At 39.4% G+C, this 21,934-nt stretch overlaps 1 protein-coding gene across 1 annotated transcript in view; it reads right to left on the bottom strand.

Annotated features, from left to right (window-relative positions):
* Nucleotides 1-21,934, bottom strand: part of Nbea (neurobeachin) — a 532,117-nt gene that overhangs the window by 481,915 nt on the left and 28,268 nt on the right. The window lies entirely within an intron of this gene.

Genomic DNA, 21,934 nt, shown 5'->3' with positions numbered 1-21,934 from the left:
TGGCAAGCACAACAAATTACATACACAACAAATCTGGAAGTGAAAAAAAAACAGCAACAACAACAAACAAAAACAAAAACCACTGTTCATCTTAACTGCTCGCTGCCCCCACCCCCAGCTCCACTGTCAGACCACCACTCCACCAGCCTGCTGCACCAGAACATCGGATAGACCTTTCTCATTCCCAGTTCCCTGCCAGCTGAATCCCCTTGGCTATACCCAGCTACCCTGAGATGCTGTTGCAACAACTTCACACCCCTCATCCCTGAGCTCCAAAGTCCAACCACCACTGCTCCACTTGCCTCCACCAGCCTACTGCACCAGGAACATCCATGTTAGACACCCCGCCTCCATTCCCTGCATGCCAAGTCCCCCAGGGTACTCCCAGCTGCACTGAGACATGCACTACCTGCTAAGTGTCATTGTTCAACCCAAAACTGCCCACCAGAAAAGTCTGCTGAATCGAAAGCATCCAGGATTGCATCACCTTCTGGGAGACCTGCTACATCAGGAACATCCAGGGATAACCAGATGACTAGAGGACAACTTAAGAGCAAGAGCCTGTGCAACATGGTAACTACAGAGGAAAACCCCACAACAGCAAGCCCTGGATATCCTAACAGCCGAAGCACAAGAACATGACCTTAAAGCCAACCTTATAAAGATGACAGACACCTTTAAAGATAAAGTGGACAATCCCTCAAAAAATACAGGAAAATTTAAAAAACTAAAAACTAAAAAACAAACAACAACAACAAAAAAAAGTAGGCAGAGGCCTTTAAAAAGGAAGCTAATGAACCCATTACAAATATAAATACAATTTAACAGATGAAGGAAATGAATAAAGCTGCTTAAGACTTGACAATGGAAATAGAAGCAATAAAGAAAACACTGAGAGAAACCTAGAGATGGAAGACCTAAGAAAAGAACAGGAACAACAGAACAGGCATCACCAACAGAATCCAAGAGATGGAAGACTCTCAGGCATAGAAGATGCAATAGAAGAAATTGATATGTCTGTCAAAGAAAATGTCAGATCTAAAACTTTCCTAACACAAAACATCCAGGAAATTTGGGATATTGTAAAAAGACCAAACCTAAGAATAATGGGAATAAGAAGGTAAAAAGTCCCAGCTCCAAGGATCACAAAGTATTTTCAACAAAATCATAGAAGAAATACTTTTCAACCTAAAGAAAGATAGGCCGCTATAGATAGGAGAGGCTTACAGAATACCAAGTAGATGGGACCAGAAAAAGAGAATCCTCCCACTACATAATAACTAAAGCACTAAATGTAAAGAACAAAGGAGAATATTAAAAGCTGCAAGGGGCAAAGGCTAAATAATATATAAAGATAGATCTATAAAATTACACCCTACTTCTCAACAAAGACTAAAAGCCAGCAGGGCCTGGGCAGTTAGTTATCTTGCACTCTCTAAAAGACCATAGATGTCAGCATAGACTTCTACACCCAGAAAAACTTTAAATCACTATAGATGGAGAAAACAAGATATTCCATTACAAAACCAAACTTAATATTTATCCAAAAAACTCAAACCTTACAGAAGATTCTAGAAGAAAAACTCCCAACTCAGTAAGTTAACTACACTCAAGAAAACACAGGAAATAATACTACACCAAAGGAAACACACACACACACACACACACACACACACACCACCACCACCACCACCACCACCACCACCACCACCACCACCACCACCATCAAAATAATATGAATTAGTAATCATTGGTCATCTGTAGGAGGACCAGCAGTCTCAACAAACTTGGACCCCGAGATCTCTCAGACACTGGACCACCAACTGGGCAGCATACACCAGCTGAGATGAGGCCCCCAACACGTATACAGCAGAGGACTGTCACCTGCTCTGGACTCAAATGGAAGTAACATATCTACAGAGCATTACACGCAAACACAAAAGAATATCCCTTCTCAGCCCTTCATAGAACCTTCTCCAAATTGACCATATAATCTGTCACAAATTAGCCTGAACAACTACAAAATTAAAATAACTCCTTGTATCCTATCACACCATCATGTATTAAAGCTGGACTTCAACAACAGAAACAAACTAATGGAAACCAAAGACCTCTCTACTCACTGGCCACTGAATAAAGGGAAAAAATTAAAGGCTTTCTACAATTTAATGAAAAAGAAGGCACAACATATCGAAACTAATGGGACACAATGAAAGCAATGCTAAGAGGAGAGTATTAAGTGCCTTCTTAAAGAAATCGAACTAAACATTAAATTAAATGAAGAGAAACAAAGCAATTCCATTCAAATTAGGGACAAGGCAAGGCTGTCTACTCTCCATATCTATTCAACATAGTATGTAAAGTTCTAGCTAGAGCAATAAAGCAGCTAAAGGATATCAAGAGTATAAAATTGGAAAGGAAGATATCAAAATATTGCTATTTGCAGATGATATGATAGCATATATAAGTGATCCCAAAAATTTGACCTGAGAACACCTACAGCTGGTAAACATCTTCAAGAAGGTGGCTAGATACAAAATTAACTCAAAAAAACATCAGTAGCCCTCCTTGATACAAACAAACAGGCTGAGCAAGAAATTAGGGGAAAACCACCCTTTACAACAGCCAAAAATAATATAAAAAAATCTTAGTGTAACTCTAACCAAGCAAATGAAAGACCTATAGAGACTGAGGTATATATGAGATAGAAAGCACTCCCAAGCTCATATACCAGCAGGATTAACATAGTAAAAATGGTCATAAATCAAAAGCAATCTACAGATTCAGATTCAATTCTGATCAAAGTTCCAACACATTTATTTACAGACCTTGAAAGAGCAATTCTGAGCTTCATATGGAAAAACCCAGAATAGCTAAAGCAATCAAGTACAATAAAAGAACTCTGGAGGCATCACCATCGGTGATTCCAAGCTGTACTACAGAGCAATAGTAATAAAAAAAACTGCATGGTATTGGCATAGAAAAGACAGGTGGATCAATAAATAGAATTGAAGACCCAGAAATAAATCCACACACCTGTGGACACGAATTTTAACAAAGGAGCCAAAACCACACAGTGGAAAAAAGAAAGCATCTTCAACAAATGGTGCTTGTCTAACTGGATGCCTGCATGTAAAGGAATGCAAACACACCCATATCTATCATCCTGCACAAAACTCAAGTCCAAGTGGATCAAAGACCTCAACACAGAACTGTACACACTAAATTTAATAGAAAGTGGGGAACTCCCTTGAACACATTGGCAGAGGAGACAAATTCCTGAACAGAAAACCAATAGTTAAGGCCTTAAACCCAACAATTAATAAATGGGACTTCATGGTACTGAAAAGCTCTTGTAAGGCAAAGAACACCATCAATCAGACAAAATGGCAGCATACAGAATGTGAGAAGATCTTCACCAATTTCTCATCTCACAGAACTAATATCCAAAATATATAAAGAACTCAAGAAATTAAACCACAACAAACCAAAAAACTCAGTTAAAAAAATGGGTCCAGAGCTAAAAAGAGAATTCTCAATAGTAGAAACTCTTAACAGTCAAGAAGCATTTAAATAATGATCAACACCCTTAGTCATCAAGGAAATGCAGATTAAAACCACTCTGAGGTCCCACCTTACACCTATAAGAATAGCTTAGGTCAAAAACTCAAGGGAAAGCACATGCTGGCAAAGATGTAGAGCAAGGTGAAAACCCCCCAATTGCTGGTGGGAGTGCAAACGTGTACAACCACTCTGGAAGTCAACTTGGTGTTTTCTCAGAAATTTGAGAATAATTCTACCTCAAGATCCAGCTATACCACTCCTGGGCATATACCCAAAAGATGCCCACTATACCACAAGGACACTTGCTCAAATATGATCATAGCAGCTTTATTTGTAGTAGCCAGAAAGTGGAACCTGAATGTCCCTCAACTGATGAATGGATAAAAATATATGGTGCATCTGTACAATGGGATACTATTCAGCTATTAAAAACAAAGATATCGTGAAACTTGCAGGCAAATACATGGAACTAGAAGATGTGAGGTAAGCCACACCCAGAAAGACATGTGTGATATGTACTCACTTGTAAGTAGACAGTAGCCATAAAGTATAGGATAACCATGCTACAATGCATACTCAAAGACACTAAGTAATAAGGAGGGCCCATGGGAGAATGCTCAAATCTCACTCAGAAGAGGAAATAAAATCGACATCAGAGGCGAATGGAGGGATATCCTCACTGGATAGATGAGGATTGTTCAAACATATGAATCCATACATGCCATAACATAATGCAAAATACATTCAGTCCAACTTCAAAAGTCCCTATAGTCTATCACAGGTTCAACAATGTTTAAAAGTCCAAAGTTCAAACACTATTCTGAAATTCATGCAATCGCTTAATTGTAATTTCCTATAAAATTAAAATTAAAAAAAGCAGACCACATACTTCCAACATATCCAGTCACAGGACATTCATTCCCATTCCAAATCATAGGGAAGGGAGCACAGTTAGAAAATACTGGACCAAAGCAAGACCAAGAACCAGCTAGGCAAACTCCAAACTTTACATCTCCATGTCTAGTGTCAAAATGCACTTCAGATCTCCACCTCCTTTCATCTCTGTTGACTGCAGCAATGTCTTTCTTTGGAGCTATTTCCACTCAGCTTATCAGCTTTCCTCAGCAGGTACCCCACCGTTCTGGCATCTCTAACAGCTTAGGGGATATCAAAGGCAACTTCAACTTCAAAGGGCTTGTTCCAATTATTGGGATCCATACATGATCTTCTGGGCTCCTCCAAAGGGCTTGAGTCACTTCTCCAGATCTGCCCTCTGAAGTGATGTAGGCTCTGGCTGACTCTACTCCATTGCTGCTTTTGTTCTTGGTGGCCATCCCATGGTACTGGTATCACCAACAAGCTGGGCTCTTCCACTGCAACTAGGCTGCACTTTCACCAATAGCCTCTCATTGGCTTTCCTCATGGTGCTAAGCCTCAACTTCAACTGCTACTGAGGCTGCTGCACCTTCACAAATGACCTTTCCTGGCTTCTCACAGTGCCAAGCCTCAGCTGTTCTCTATGACCTCCTCATGCCTTCAAAACCAATACCACCTGTGTGATTTTATACATTATCAAGTCCACCCGCAGCAGGGGATATGACCTTGGGTATCTCTGGAAAACGATTTCTTTGTGCTCTCAGAAAATACTTCTCAGAAGATTTCACCTCAGTGACAATCTCTTCTTAATCACCACTAATTTCTTAGTTCCAGGCAACCACCATCAATTGTCTCAGTAACCCCTTCGATTCTTGACTCTAAAGCCAGAGCCACATGGCCAAAGCTGCCGAGTTCTGCTGCTTGCTGTGGCTGAAACATGGTCCTCTTGTTCTATTGCATCTTCACTAGCTTCTGTTTTCCAACTGCTTCCTTATCTGGGATGTTCTGAAATTTGCTCTGTAAAATTTCTTTGAACTCAGAAATCTTCATCCCTCTTTCTCCTGAGTGCTGAGTTTACAGGCATGTACTACCAACACTAGACCTAACCTTTTCTTTGCCTGGAACTTGTTCTGTACCATGCTGGCCTTTAACTCAAAGATATGCCTGCATCTGTCTCTTAAAGGTGCATTCCACCATGCCTGGACCTAAGGTTTTCTTTAATTCCTTTCCAAAGATCATTATAAGCATGGTCACCACGCTTCAAGATATAGATCACCAGTGTGCCCTCCATTTCTGGATTGTAGTTCATTCCAGATATAGTGAAGTTGACAATCAGGAATAGTCATCACAATCCATCCCTTATCAATTTTACATACAATTATATCTCCTTATAAACAAATGAAAACACTACCCACATCATGACAACAACTAACATGATAGAACTATGCCTTCTTCAACTGCAAATGCATAAACAATAAGTTTAGCTGGGTGGGATTGTGCCCCATGAGCAACCACTTCCTTAATTCCATTTAATAGCCTGAAACACAGGATTTGGCTCCATTCCACTTCCTGGTGCCCCTTTAATCTTTGTATTTTAATCTTTTGTAATTTTCCTTGTTCAGTTTGACCCTTTTTACCAAATTGCACTTCATAAGAATGAACATCGGTGACCACACAACAGAATTTATGCTAGGATCTTTTGAGATTTCTTTTGCTAATGCAATTGATCTAAATTTAACTTTAGCCTTAGGCAGACTCTTCAAACAAAGGCAAAAAGCAGCCATATTCTCCACTAAAATATTAGAAAAACAGTGTCTAGACCAAACACTAACATTCTTCTCTTCTGAAATGTCTTGAGCCAGGCCCCCAGAGTTCAAATAGCACTCAATATTCTTCCACACTACTACGAGGATGGCCCATTAAACTCCACTCAAAGCTTTACACTGTTCTCCAAATCCAAAGTCCCAAAATCCACATTCCTCCAAACAAAAACATTGTCAAGTCTATCAAAACAATACCCCAGTCCCTTGTACCAACTTCTGTCTTAGTTAGGGTTTTCATTGCTGTCAAGAGGCACCATGACCAAGGTAACTCTTATAAAGGAAAACACTTAATTGAGGCTAGCTTACAGTTTCAAAGGCTCAATCCAAAATCATAATGGTGGGGAAGCATAGCAGCATGCAGGCAAACATGGTACTAGAGGAGCAGAGAGCTCTACATCTTGATGCACAGGCAGCAGAAGGGGACTCTCTTTCCAAACTAGGTGGAACCCAAGCATAGGAGCCTCAAAGCCACCTCCACAGTGCCACACTTCCTCTATCAAGGCCACACTTCCTAAGAGCGCCACTTCCCAAGGGCCAAGCATATTCAAACCACCACATGATATTAAATAAATAAATAAATAAATAAATAAATAAATAAATGAAAACAAAAAACACTATTCAAAGGCAATGTTAAAACAAAAGTGGTCTGCAAAGTATCTGTATAGGTCTTTTGTTTATGAAATGTACAGAACACTTGGAAGGAGCCAACCCTGTCAGCATTCACAGTCTCTGCAAGCATCTACTCCACACCCTACAACCAATGCTTATGAAAAGCATCTCAAGTAAGCATCTCCAACTGGATGGTGCACTTGTCTTTGCTCAGTCCTTTGCTCAAGTGATTACTAGTTACTGTAAATCTCTTCCTATGACTAGAATTTAATGTGCGCACTCCTTTTTGAATTACATCACATAAGTCAACAACCTTATTTTTCACTTTTTCCACATAGACCCTAAATTTTCTCGATTCATTCTTCCTTAGCATACACTAAATTGTACAAAGTAATTGGTTTTATTATGACATTCCCAGACACAGTCACCCCCACTGCGACCACTATTAGCCTCTTTTCTACTTCCATGTTCCAACTGCAGTTCACACATGAGAAAAATATGCAATACCTGTCTTTATGAGACTGGCATATTTCATTTAACAGGATGGCCTCCAGGACTTTTTTTTTTCATTCTTCTTTATGGCTGAATAAAACAGTACTGCACATATATCATGCACTGTCTAATCATCCACTCATCCACTGATGAGCATCTAGATGATTCTGTAACTGCTGTGCATAGTATAGTGATGAACAGGCATATCTATAAGTGAGAGGGCTTTAATGTTCAGGATATATATACCCAGAAATAGTATATGGGTATTTCTATTGTTAGCTTACTGAGGAATCTTCATACGCATTCCACAGTTGGTAAGTTAATTTACATTTTCTACTAACAGAAAATAAAGGTTCTTTTTTCATCCACATTTCTGATACTTGTTATGTTTTATTTCCTTAATAGAAGCTATTGTACCTGGGGCTAGATCAATTTCAGTGATTCTTATTTGCAGTTTTCTTATGATTAAGAAGGCTTTTCAAAAATTTATTGGCTATTTACACTTACTCATTTGGCTAAACACAGTCTTATTTTCTTCTAGTATTTTTGGACATTTATATTTCAATAGAAAAGTATTTGGGTTTTTACACCATTTTTTTTTATTAACTTGAATATTTCTTATTTACATTTAGTGTTATTCCCTTTCCCGGTTTCCCGGGCAAACATCCCCTAATCCTCCCCTCCCCTTCTTTTATGGGTGTTCCCTCCCCATCCTCCCCCCTTGCCGCTCTCCCCCCAACAATCTAGTTCACTGGGGGTTCAGTCTTAGCAGGACCCAGGGCTTCCCCTTCCAATGGTGCTCTTACTAGGATATTCATTGCTACCTATGAGGTCAGAGTCCAGGGTCAGTCCATGTATAGTCTTTGGGTAGTGGCTTAGTCCCTGGAAGCTCTGGTTTGCTTGGCATTGTTGTACATATGGGGTCTCGAGCCCCCTTCAAGCTCTTCCAGTTCTTTCTCTGATTCCTTCAACGGGGGTCCTATTCTCAGTTCAGTGGTTTGCTGCTGGCATTCGCCTCTGTATTTGCTGTACTTGGCTGTGTCTCTGGGAGCGATCTACATCCGGCCCTGTCTGCCTGCCCTTCTTTGCTTCATCCATCTTTTTTACACCATTTTTTACTGGATAATTTGTTCTTGAAAAAAAACCTTTGGTCAAAATTCTTATGATTTTTTTTTAGTTCTTTATATATTGTGTATATTAATCACCTGTTAGATGAATAGCTGATAAACATTTTCAGTCCTTCTGTTTTATGTTTCCACATTTGTTATATAGTTGCTTTTCCATACATATGCATTTTTATTTAATGCAATCTCATTTTTTAGGTTTTGCTATTATTTCCTGGATTACTAGAGTACCATTTAAAAAGTCACTGTATATGTCTAGAAAACTTTCAGGTGTGTTACATTAAGATCTTTCATCTATTTTGAGCTAGTTTCTGTGCAAGATGGGCAACAGGGATCAGGTTTCAGTCTCCTACATGTGAATATCCAGTTGTCCTGATACTACCTGTTAAAAGAAAATGTTTTTTCTCAGTATATGTTTGGTTAATCTTATAGTTGGGAGAAAAGAGACCACCAACCCAAATTATCATGACCAAATTAATTAAAGCAAGCAATTAATTAAAGCAAGCTTTTTTCATTCATGTACATGGGCTGCCTCCCCCTAAGATGGATTCAAGAGGTCAGCCTTGGATGTGAGGAAAACAAGACTTTTACAGATCAGGAGTGGGGAGTTTCCAAATGGGGGTTTAGCTGGCTAAACAGGCAGGGTTATAGAAGTGGCACACAAGCATGACGAACTTTAGTCATAATGCCTCCTAGAACAAAGACATGGTTGCACAATGGAGACTACAACAGGTAGCCACACCAAAAGGGAATCATAACAAAGTAGTCATAAATGGTCAGTCATATAACCTTTTGAAACAAAGCGAGGGTTTCAAGATAGTTATAAGCAACTTTTGAAACAAAAGACATGACTGCCATTTCTGGAACAGGCTGTACGGAACCATTTGTAGTTAAGGTCACAGGGGAGTTGCATACCCAATATTTGAGAAACAGATTTAATCATAAACAGGACTGAACATACTATACTTTACTATATGATGTCTAAGCCTAAGATAGAGGCAGGCTTCAGTTTCTGGTATCTCTATCAAGAATCTGATGACTGTAGCTGCATGAGGATTATATCACAGTTCTTCAGTGTTTTGGGGCTGCTACCAAAGTGCTTTGATTACTAAGGTCCAAAGTATATTGTGAAGTCAAGTTTTGTAACACTTCCAGCACTGAACCGAAATATCAGAAGCTCAATCGTACTTGGCTCTTTGGGCTTTTTTTTTTATGTTTCCATATGATTATCAAGACTGTTTTTTCCATATTACTATGAAGAATGTCACTGGGATTATACTGAGACTGTATTCAATCTATAGACCACTTCTGTAATGTCATGTCAACAGTATTAATGTTGCTAATCCATGAACATTAGTCTTTTCCTGTAATGTCTTCCATAAGTTCTTTCTTTTCTACACTATAGTATTCACTATGAAGGGCTTTAATAGCTTAAAGTTCATGGATAGGCTTTTTACTTTGATTTGGTTCGGTTTGTGGTGTTTGTTTTTAAGGCTGTGAAATTAATTAAGGGAATTAATTAAGGGACATTGTTTCCCTTTTTACAGCAAGTTTGTTATTGGTATATTAAAAAACTACTTGCTTTTATAAGTAGATTTTATATCTTCAAACTGCGTAATAAAACACAACTATACATACATCAGAATGGGGAAGCATATGAAATTCTGAACAAACTGGAGTCTCTCACACACTATTAGAAGCACAAAATGTCTAAATCACTTTGGAAGAAAGTATGACAATTTCTATGACCAAATAATTACCTTTGTTGGTACTACTTGAAATATTTTTTTAAATCCTAAAATGATTTATATATAAACATACAAAGAATTTTCATTCATCGTAGCCAAATCCTGGAACCACCCCCAGAGTTCCATCAACAGGAGAAAGAGTAAGTTAACTGTGTTGTTATTCATTCTGCAGTCTGAAGCTTATCAAGAGAGAGAGAGAGAGAGAGAGAGAGAGAGTGGGGAGGAGAGGAGAGGAGAGGAGAGGGAGAGAGAGAGGAGAGAAGAGAAGAGAAGAGAAGAGAAGAGAAGAGAAGAGAAGAGAAGAGAAGAGAAGAGAAGAGAGAAAGGAAGAAGGGAGTGAGCAAAACAAGCAGCAGCACCTTCTGGGGCTGCAGAAATGGTGTAGAGGTTAAGGCTGCTTGAAGGGTTCTTTGTTGTTGCTGTTGTTGTTGTTGTTGTTGTTGTTGTTGTTGTTGTTGTTGTTTTTCCAAAAGACCATGGTTTACTAACAAGCACCCACACTGAGCTGCTCACAACCACCTACAACTCCAGCTCCAGAGATATGATGCCCTCTTCTGACCTTTTGACTTTCTAACTTTTGAATTCACTTGCTGCATACATGTATGCATACATGTATACTCATATACATATAACACATAAATAAAAATGAAAACCTTAAGAGAAAGAGGGAAAATGTTGAACAACTCAGGAGTTGGTTCACAAGGTAAAGTCACGCACAAGGAGCATAGCCAGGACCCCTAGAACATACAAAAAAGCCAAGTGAGAACAGGACCCCTCCAGGAAACCTGATGTGAGCAGGACAGGTATAGGAATTCCCTAAGCATGCTGGCTAGCCAGACCCCAAAAACATAAATCCGTGTTCAACTGGAAGCAGTACCTCAGTACATAAGGTAAGATCACTCAAAAGGACATCCAGGATCAGTATCAGACCTCTGTGCATGTATATACACACATGTGTGGTCACATACATGCAAACTTTCATACATACAAGCATAGCACACAATCATATTCAAGCAGAACTGATAAAAAATGAGGAAAATTACTCATTAAGTGAAAGAAACCTTACTTAAGAGGCAAATTATGGCTCTATGTGAGCCCAGAGCTGGGTCTGTTCCACAGCCCTCTGACAAAAACCTGAATGTAGGGAGCTGGTCTGCCAGGAGCACTCTCCCTCCTAGGCCCACAGCCCACAGAGAGGACCCCACATCCTCTCAATTGACTGTCCAAAGAGAGAACCACCTGGATTGCACAGGGCTTGCAAGCCACAGGGCAGCCTGGAACAGGACCCTTCTGGTTCCATCAGCTCCCAGAGCTGGGGCTGTCCCAGAGCCCTCTGACACAAAACCTGCCTGCAAAGAGCTGGTATGCCAAAAGTGCATTCGCTCCAAAAATCACTGGCCACAGGGTCACAGGCCCACAGGATGACAAGCTCCAGTCACAGAAAGTAAGACCAAGTAGCATCAAAGATAACTAGATGGGTAGAGGCAAGGGCAAGAACCTAAGCAACACAAACTAACCCAGTTCTCCCACCACAGCAAATACTGGATATCCCAACACATCATATGCTGATGATGGAGGACTCTAAGAAGAACGTAAATAAATCCCTTAAAAAAAACACAGGACAACACAGGTATACAAGTAGAAGCCCCTACAGAAGAAACACAAAAATCTCTTAAAGAATTACAGGAAAACACGGAACAACGTGACAGAATTGATAAAACTATCCAGGATCTAAAAGTGGAAATAGAAACAATAAAGAAATCACAAAGAGACACAACCCTGGAGATAGAAAAACCTAGGAAACAGAACAGGAGCAATATACTTAAGCATCACCAACAGAATACAAGAGATAGAAGAGAGAATCTCAGGGGAAGAAGATACCACAGAAAACATCGACACAACCATCAAAGATAACATAAAATGCAAAAAGCTCCTAACCCAAAACATCCTGGAAATTCAGGACAAAATGAGAAGATCAAACCTAAGGATAATATGTATAGAAGAGAGTAAAGAATCCCAACTTAAAGGACAAGTAAATAGCTTCAATGAATAATAGAAAAAAACTTCCCTAACCTAAAGAAAGAGATGCCCATACACATCAAGAAGCCCACAGAACTCCAAATAGATTGAACCAGAAAAGAAATTCCTCCTGTCAAATAATAGTCAAAACACCAAATGCACAAAACAAAGAAAGAATATTAAAAGCAGTAAGGGAAAAAGGTCAAGTAACAAATAAAGACAGACCTATCAGAATTACACCAGACTTCTCACCAGAGACTATGAAAGTGAGAAGATCCTGGACAGATGTCATACAGACCCTAAGAGAACATAAATGCCAGCCCAGGCTACTATATCCAGCCAAACTCTCAATTAACATAGATGGAGAAACCAAGATATTCCATGACAAGGTCAAATTTACACAATATCTCTATACAAATCCAGCCCTACAAAGGGTAATAGATGGAAAACTCCCACAAGGAGGGAAAATATACCCCAGAAAAAGCAAGAAAGTAATCTTCCTGCAACAAAACCAAAAGAAGATAGCCACACAAACATAATTCAACCTCTAACAACAAAAATAAGAGGAAACAATGACTATTCCTTAATATCTCTTAATGTCAATGAACTCAATTCCCCAATAAAAAGACATAGACTAATAACAGACTGGATACTTAGAGGACCCAGCATTTTGCTGCATACAGGAAACACATCTCAGTGACAAACACAGACAATATCTAAGACTAAAAGGCTGGGGGGAAAATGTCAAAGCAAATGGTCCCAAGAAACAAGCTGGAGTAGTCATTCTAATATCAAATAAAATTGACTTTCAACCAAAAGTTATCAAAAAAGATAAGGAAGGACACTTCAGACTCATCAAAAAAAAAAAATCCACCAAGATAAACTCTCAATTCTGAGTATCTATGCTCCAAATGCAAGGTCACATAATCGGTCACAAAACAGTCCTCAACAGATATAAGAAGATTGAAATAATCCCACTCATTCTATCAGATCACCATGGATTAAGGCTGGTCTTCAATACCAACAAAAACAACAGAAAGCCTACTTACACATGGAGGCTGAACAACGCTCTACTCAATAATAACTTAGTCAAGGAAGAAATAAGAAAGAAATTAAAGACGTTTTGGAATTTAATGAAAATGAAGGCACAACATACCCAAACTTATGGGACACAATGAAGGCAGTACTAAGAGGAAAACCCATAGCTCTGAGTGCCTCCAAAAAGAAACTGGAGAGACCATACATTAGCAGCTTGACAGCACACCTAAAAGCTCTAGAACAAAAAGAAGCAAATAGGAGCAGAAGGCAGAAAATAATAAAACTCAGGGCTGAAATCAACCAGGTAGAAAAAAAAAGAACTATACAAAGAAAAAATAACCAAACAAAACAAAACCAGGAGCTGGTTCTTTGAGAAAATCAACAAGATAGATAAACCCTTAGCCAGACAAATCAGAGGGCAGAAAGACAGTACCAAAATTAACAAAATCTAACGAGAGGACACAGAGAGTGTGTCCAAATTAACAAAATCAGAAATGAAAAGGGAGACATAACTACAGATTCAGAGGAAATTCAAAAACTCATCAGATCTTACTATAAAAGCCTATATTCAACAAAACTTGAAAATCTACAGGAAATGGACAATTTCCTAGACAGATACCAGGTACTGAAGTTAAATCAGGAACAGATAAACCAGTTAAACAACCCCATAACTCCTAAGGAAATAGAAGCAGTCATTAAAGGTCTCCCAACCAAAAAGAGCCCAGGTCCAGACAGGTTTAGTGCAGAATTATATCAGACCTTCATAGAAGACCTCGTACCAATATTATCCAAACTATTCCACAAAATTGAAACAGATGGAGCACTACCGAATTCCTTCTATGAAGCCACAATTACTCTTATACCTAAACCACACAAAGACCCAACAAAGAAAGAGAACTTCAGACCAATTTCCCTTATGAATATCGACGCCAAAATACTCAATAAAATTCTGGCAAACCGAATCCAAGAGCACATCAAAACAATCATCCACCATGATCAAGTAGGCTTCATCCCAGGCATGCAGGGATGGTTTAATATACGGAAAACCATCAACGTGATCCATTAAATAAACAAACTGAAAGAACAAAACCCCATGATCATTTCATTAGATGCTGAGAAAGCATTTGACAAAATTCAACACCCCTTCATGATAAAAGTCCTGGAAAGAATAGGAATCCAAGGCCCATACCTAAACATAGTAAAAGCCATATACAGCAAACCAGTTGCTAACATTAAACTAAATGGAGAGAAACTTGAAGCAATCCCACTAAAATCAGGGACTAGACAAGGCTGCCCACTCTCTCCCTACTTATTCAATATAGTTCTTGAAGTTCTAGCCAGAGCAATCAGACAACAAAAAAAAGGAGGTCAAGGGATACAGATCGGAAAAGAAGAAGTCAAAATATCACTATTTGAAGATGATATGATAGTATATTATGTGATCCCAAAAGTTCCACCAGAGAACTACTAAAGCTGATAAACAACTTCAGCAAAGTGGCTGGGTATAAAATTAACTCAAATAAATCAGTAGCCTTCCTCTACACAAAAGAGAAAACAAGCCGAGAAAGAAATTAGGGAATCGACACCCTTCATAATAGTCCCAAATAATATAAAGTACCTCGGTCTGACTTTAACAAAGCAAGTAAAAGATCTGTACAATAAGAACTTCAAGACACTGAAGAAAGAAATTGAAGAAGACATCAGAAGATGGAAAGATCTCTCATGCTCATGGATTGGCAGGATTAATATAGTAAAAATGTCCATTTTACCAAAAGCGATCTACAGATTCAATGCAATCCCCATCAAAATACCAATCCAATTCTTCAAAGAGTTAGACAGAACAATTTGCAAATTCATCTGGAATAACAAAAAACCCAGGATAGCTAAAACTATCCTCAACAATAAAAGGACTTCAGGGGGAATCGCTATCCCTGAACTCAAGCAGTATTACAGAGCAATAGTGATAAAAACTGCATGGTATTGGTACAGAGACAGACAGATAGACCAATGGAATAGAATTGAAGACCCAGAAATGAACCCACACACCTATGGTCACTTGATTTTCGACAAAGGAGCCAAAACTATCCAATGGAAAAAAGATAGCATTTTCAGCAAATGGTGCTGGTTCAACTGGAGGTCAACATGTAGAAGAATGCAGATCGATCCATGCTTATCACCCTGTAGAAAGCTTAAGTCCAAGTGGATCAAGGACCTCCACATCAAACCAGATACACTCAAACTAATAGAAGAAAAACTAGGGCAGCATCTTGAACACATGGGCACTGGAGAAAATTTCCTGAACAAAACACCAATGGCTTATGCTCTAAGATCAAGAATCGACAAATGGGATCTCATAAAACTGCAAAGCTTCTGTAAGGCAAAGGACACAGTGGTTAGGACAAAATGGCAACCAACAGATTGGGAAAAGATCTTTACCAATCCTACAACAGATAGAGGCCTTATATCCAAAATATAGAAAGAACTCAAGAAGTTAGACCGAGGGGAGACAAATAACCCTATTAAAAAATGGGGTTCAGAGCTAAACAAAGAATTCACAGCTGAGGAATGCCGAATGGCTGAGAAACACCTAAAGAAATGTTCAACATCTTTAGTCATAAGGAAATGCAAATCAAAACAACCCTGAGATTTCACCTCACACCAGTGAGAATGGCTAAGATCAAAAACTCAGGTGACAGCAGATGCTGGCGAGGATGCGGAGAAAGAGGAACACTCCTCCATTGTTGGTGGGATTGCAGACTGGTACAACCATTCTGGAAATCAGTCTGGAGGATCCTCAGAAAATTGGACATTGAACTGCCTGAGGATCCAGCTATACCTCTCTTGGGCATATACCCAAAAGATGCCCCAACATATAAAAAAGACACGTGCTCCACTATGTTCATCGCAGCCTTATTTATAATAGCCAGACGCTGGAAAGAACCCAGATGCCCTTCAACAGAGGAATGGATACAGAAAATGTGGTACATCTACACAATGGAATATTACTCAGCTATCAAAAACAATGACTTTATGAAATTTGAGGCAAATGGTTGGAACTGGAAAATATCATCCTGGTGAGCTAACCCAATCACAGAAAAAACACATGGTATGCACTCATTGATAAGTGGCTATTAGCCCAAATGCTTGAATTACCCCAGATGCCTAGAACAAATGAAACTCAAGACGGATGATCAAAATGGGAATGCTTCACTCCTTCTTTAACAGGGGAACAAGAATACCCTTGGCAGGGAATAGAGAGGCAAAGATTAAAACAGACACAGAAGGAACACCCATTCAGAGCCTGCCCCACATGTGGCCCATGCATATACAGCCATCCAATTAGACAAGATGGATGAAGCAAAGAAGTGCAGGCCGACAGGAGCCGGATGTAGATCGATCCCGAGAGACACAGCCAGAATACAGCAAACACAGAGGCGTATGCCAGCAGCAAACCACTGAATTGAGAACAGGACCCCCGTTGAAGGAATCAGAGAAAGAACTGGAAAGAGCTTGAAGGGCTCGAGACCCCATATGTACAACAATGCCAAGCAACCAGAGCTTCCAGGGACTAAGCCACTACCTAAAAGACTATACATGGACTGACCCTGGACTCTGACCTCATAGGTAGCAATGAATATCCTAGTAAGAGCACCAGTGGAAGGGGAAGCCCTGGGTCCTGCTAAGACTGAACCCCAGTGAACTAGATTGTTGGGGGAGGTGGCAATGGGGGGAGGATGGGAGGAACACCCATAAAAAGAAGGGGGGGGGGGGGGGGGGGGGGGGGATGTTTGCCCGGAAACCGGGAAAGGGAATAACACTAGAAATGTATATAAGAAATACTCAAGTTAATAAAAAAAAACTATAAATATTTAAATGTTCTGTATAAAAAAATTAACAAAATCAGAAATGGAAAGGGATACATAACAATAGAAACTGAAGAAATTCAAACAATTATCAGATCCTACTACAAAAGAACTGGGAAATCTAGAGGAAATGGACAATTTTCTAGACACATACCAGGTACCAAAGTTAAATCAGGATTAGATAAACCATCTAAACAGTTTCATAACCCCTAAAGAAATAGAACCAGTCACTAAAAGTTTCCCAACCAAAACAGGCCCAGGGCTAGCTGGGTTTAATGCAGAATTCTATCAGATCTTCAAAGAAGACATATTACCAATATTCTTCAAACTATTCCACAAAATAGCAACAAAAGGAACACTACCCAATTTTATCAGGGGTTTAACTGACACATACATATGCATTTGTGAAGACAGTAGATTTTATACTCATGACTTATCTTTTTACAATTAGAAAGTTTATGATATATCTCAGTGATAGAATGTTTATCTAGTATACACAAGCCTCTGTGTTCAATCACCAGTACTTATGGATATACAATTAAAATATAATTCACAGGGGGGCAGATGGAGGGAGGAATCTGGGTGGGAGAGGGTACAGGGAGGGGGGAAAGGGGAACAGGATCAGGTATTGGGGCAAAGAAACAGGAGTGAAGCCTTGAGGGGCAGCAGAAAGAATGGAAATTGGCAACCTTGGGATGTTGAGGGAACCCTCTAGAATGTACCAGAGACCTGAGAGGTGAGAGACTCTCAGGACTCGAAGTGAGGCACCTTAGATGGAAAGCCCAACAACAGGGAGAGGGAACTTGTAGAGTCCACCTCCAGTAGTAGAAAGACAGGACATTAAGTGGAGGGATGGTGTTGCCATCCCACAGTCAAAAAATCTGACCCATAACTGTCCCTGTCTACTGTAGGAGCAAAACTGGAGAAGAGACTAAGTAAAAGGAGGTCCACTGACAGGCCCAAATCGGGATCCATCTCAAGGTGGGGCTCCAAGGCCTGACACTACTACTGATGCTGTGGTGTGCTTATAGACAGGAGCCCAGCATGGCTGTCCTCTGAGAGGCCCAACAAGCAGCTGAAAGAGTCAGATGCAGATACCCAACCAATGGACAGAAGCCGGGGACCCCTGTGGTTGAATTAGGGAAAGGCTAGAAGAAGCTGAAGAGGAGGGTGACCCTATAAGAAGACTGGCAGTCTCAACTAATCTGGACCCCCCCCCCAAGATCTCTCAGACACTGAGCCACCAACCAGGCAGCATACACCAGCTGATATGAGGCCCCCAACACATACTGTCAGATCTGGCCTCCATGAGATAACATGTACCTAATCCTGGAGAGACTTGAGGCCCCAGGGAATAGGGAGGAGGTCTGATGGGGTGGGTGTGGGGCAGGGACATCCTCTTAGAGATGGGAGAGGAGGAATGAGATGAGGTAGACCAGGAGGGGAATAGCACCGGACTGTTAAAAAAAAAAAGATTAAAGAATAAAATAAAATTTCTATGTTCTCTCAATAAATATTATTAAAGGCTTAGAAGTCAGTACTAAATTGTGCCACTAACAAATGTGGCCAACTTAAGTCTTTCAGAAATCAGCTTTGCTTAGAATATGTCCACTGTATTGGTTACTTGCCATGTTTCTAATACAAAATACCTAAAAAGTTGCAATTTAAGGACAAATAGGTGGATCCAGCCCTACTGCATACACAGTCAGGAAGTAAGACTGTGGACATGAAATGCAGTTAGGCTACGAAACCTCAAGGCCTGCTCTGAGTAGCCAACTTCTTGTAAAGTTCTACTTCCTCAAACTCCAACAACCTTCACAAATAGTGCTACCAGCAAGGAACAAAGTGTTCAAGCACATAAGCCTATGAGAGACACTTTTACATTCAAACCACACGCCTATTTAAAGAGTTAAAAAAAATTAAGCAATTTTTAGGAGATGAAGACGCGATGCAGCAGTTAAAAGTACTGGCTTCCTTTTCAAAATACCCAGAATCTGGATGCCAGTGCTCACAAAGCAGCTCAGTCATCTCCAGTTCCAGGGTATCTGATGTTCTCTTGGGCATTGAATATACGCAAACATATACACGTAAAGTGACATGAATAAATCTAACTTTTAAAGTTGCATTCATCTTTTCCCACCTTCTATCAGTGAGTGTATAGTGTGTATGCATAAGAAACAAGAGACAAACCCTTAACACAGAACACTTAGTCCAGAAAGGAGTATAGGACACCACATTTTAGAGAAGTAGCTTCTGTGTACTGTTAGGGTCAGCATGCACTGTATTTAAGACATTTATGCACACACAGTCCGTGCCCATTTGTTCTGACATCAAAGAACAGGAGTGTGGGCAAGCACGAGCCTGAAATGGTTTGCTTCAGACCACAATGGAAAATCAGCACATTTATGACTTTAATAATACTATAATGGAGCTAATTCATTCTCCTTAGAAGCCTGCTTCATCCCCACATTCCTTCTGCTTTCCCTGAAAATCTACTCCTCAAACAAGATGAATCCATCTCTCCTCAAAAAGGCCCTAGTTGTTTCTATTTCTCTTAACAACACATAGAAAATCACTAATAGGCCTAAGTCAGAAGCAACTCCTAGTAGAAGTTTAGCCTAGGCAAGTAAGTGACTTGCTGCTTCTTCACTTGTAAACTACGAGTGAACTGGAATTACAGGATTTGACTTCAAGAGTTTATCATAAGGGTAGGGCTTGGCTTGATGAATAAACTAGAGGTAAAACCCTGATGGGACTATGTTCTTTTTTCCCTAATGAACCAAACAGTACCAAAACCAGTTGACCTGTATCCAATATTTTACAAATATACTTCCACTGATAAAAGTAAAGAGCTATTTCAATACTTGCAGTTTATGCTGAAATACATTTCTTTTATGATTAAAAATAATACTATTAACTCACTGTGGCCACTAGCAGAAAGAATAAACAAAATTTTGTTTTCCTTTGTTCCAACACTAAAAATATTAAGTTTCTCAATATTTTAATTTCACATTCATTTCTGCGTATCCTCCTAAGAAATTCTCTTTACATCTTATTCTTTGGTTGTGGGAAAGTGAATAGCAGTTAAACCTAACCCTGCCCTATCCCAGTTAAAATAATTCATTCTGGCCCACTCCAATGTTTCACTTGATTAGGGGCCATCTAGATGGTTGTCTCTGTAACTATTGAAAATCTCTTGAATACAAAGATAGAAACATTAAAAAGAGAAATTGGTAAATCAGGATTATTCATTCCATTGTGAAAACTCTAGGCAAGAATAGACAATCAGTATTACTTTATCCAAAAAGAACACAAAGGAGGAAGAGAAGAAAGACAGCCCCAAAAAACTTCAAATGCTTTAACTTCCATTAATGGGGAAGGGTAACCTACTTTATCAAATTTCTGTTCCCTACCAGTTATCTGCATTTAAAACTTCACTAATCACAAGCCCGTTTAAGTCACAGGAATCAACCCCTGATCCAAAGTTCTAATTCTCTCTGAAAACAGGAGTAGACTCAACAAAGACAAACAGCATTCTAACAACAATATTTTAGCCAAAATCACAAATAAAAGAAAGTGATGGAAATCTGGATCACTACTCAAATAACAGAACTTATCAGTTATACTTTAGAATGAAATCTTCAAGGTTTATGAATTAGAGAAACAAAGAAGAGTTAATGAAAAAGAACAAAGTTTGTCTCAGCTGATGCTAAAACACATTACTAGCTGGGGCATAGGTGTTGGTAATTTTCTGTAACCACTCACTAAGCATCTTTAAAGGAAATGTCTAAGGCAATGCGAATGAACCAAAACAATTTTCTCTAAAATATATCATCAAGGTTGAGATATCGTTTTTAACATTCAGCTGTGGACTCTGTGTACAACGGCATGGAACAGCCAGGTAAAATGAAGCCTACTCATGCAAGAGTGGCAAGTGTTAGGGAAGTAGCCAATCATTTTCTGATTGGATTTGACACCTACAGAAGGCAATTCCCGTGTAATACTGTAAACCTAGTCAAATGCCCACAGCGGTTGAAGGTCCTACGGCAGCCACTGCTATTGTTTTGCTAAAGGGACATGATAGAACATCAAATTGCTTTTGAAATGGCTATGTTTGTGCCCACAGATTAGTGCAGCTGTCAATTTTCATCAAAGAAGCCTTATTTTCTAATTGTCCGTGATAACTAGACTCATAACTGGTTTCAAAGAACTAAAATAAATGAATGTTGGAGCTTCAGCCATCAATGGGACATCTACATCACCCATCACCCCCCACCCCAAGGCTCACAGACACCGTGATTTTCATAAACAAGACTAATCCTGCCAATACCCAATTCTGGAACAGGGAGAGGGTTCAGAGAGTCTGACCACTCCCAGCTAATCTTTTGGTAGATGCTTGGGGGTACAGAAAAAGGTTTTCTTTTTTTCTTTTTTTCCAATGTAATTCTAAGTATGGTATTTGGAAAATCTATCAATTATTAAGTTCAAAAGTACCTCTGAACATATAGTCATCAGGTCAGAAGTACAGTCTTTAAGTGTGAGTCCTTTAACTTATACTATTTATACTGATTCTAAGTAATTAAGCTCAAATTGGAAGATTTTACCCTTACCTTTCAATGTTCTACACTAACTTGAGTATCAGTCCCACAATGAATTCTAGGATACCTACTTGATGTCAAACAATTAGCACTTTAAATAAGGTCTCGTTTGTAAGACTGCCTGTGTATTATCATCACAGTGCTGAGTAGTTGCAACAAATGCCAAGTAGCGCACAGGTC

Source organism: Rattus rattus, chromosome 3 (genome assembly GCF_011064425.1).
Source record: "Rattus rattus isolate New Zealand chromosome 3, Rrattus_CSIRO_v1, whole genome shotgun sequence".
Classification (NCBI taxonomy): Eukaryota; Metazoa; Chordata; class Mammalia; order Rodentia; family Muridae; genus Rattus; species Rattus rattus.
This window is presented reverse-complemented; position numbering and strand designations above follow the sequence as displayed.